Here is a 588-nt window from a genome sequence, read left to right as displayed (position 1 = left end):
ATGTTATGTTAATAATGGACATGGTCATTAAAATCTTTATTTTATTTTGCCATTCCCTTTTTGATTTGAGAGGCATTGTATGTCTTTCTCTTGTGGTTTGACTTTTGTAAACAGGCATCATGTTTAACAAACCATTGATGCTATTGTTAATTTTTGGTATTATGACCATGACTTGGATGGTCATTGGGATTCATCCTCAGTTAATTTTAGTGCCACTAGGAGGTCTGAATTTCCACTACAGTCCCAATAGTATGTTAATCATATAGACTATTTAAAATTCAATACCCTCAGGGGCTACAGGTTGGTATGAACAGTAGGTTAGGGTGGTTCCTGTTAGAAAATTTATGTTTGTGTAACTGGCATTACTGAGTCAGTTCACTGACTTCATGATTCTCCTTTATTTGTGCAACTGTTACACTATATTTTTGAGATCAACAGTGACAATGTCTTTAAAGCCATGGACTTAATGAAATCTTGGGTAAATTCAATGTGCCAATATAGACCACACTTTAGACCACAGTGGCGCTATTCAAGGGTTACATTGTCTCACTTCTGTGTGGTAATGGTCGAAATCATATCTACATTTTG

This window comes from Micropterus dolomieu, linkage group LG17 (assembly GCF_021292245.1).
Source record: "Micropterus dolomieu isolate WLL.071019.BEF.003 ecotype Adirondacks linkage group LG17, ASM2129224v1, whole genome shotgun sequence".
Classification (NCBI taxonomy): Eukaryota; Metazoa; Chordata; class Actinopteri; order Centrarchiformes; family Centrarchidae; genus Micropterus; species Micropterus dolomieu.
This window is presented reverse-complemented; position numbering follows the sequence as displayed.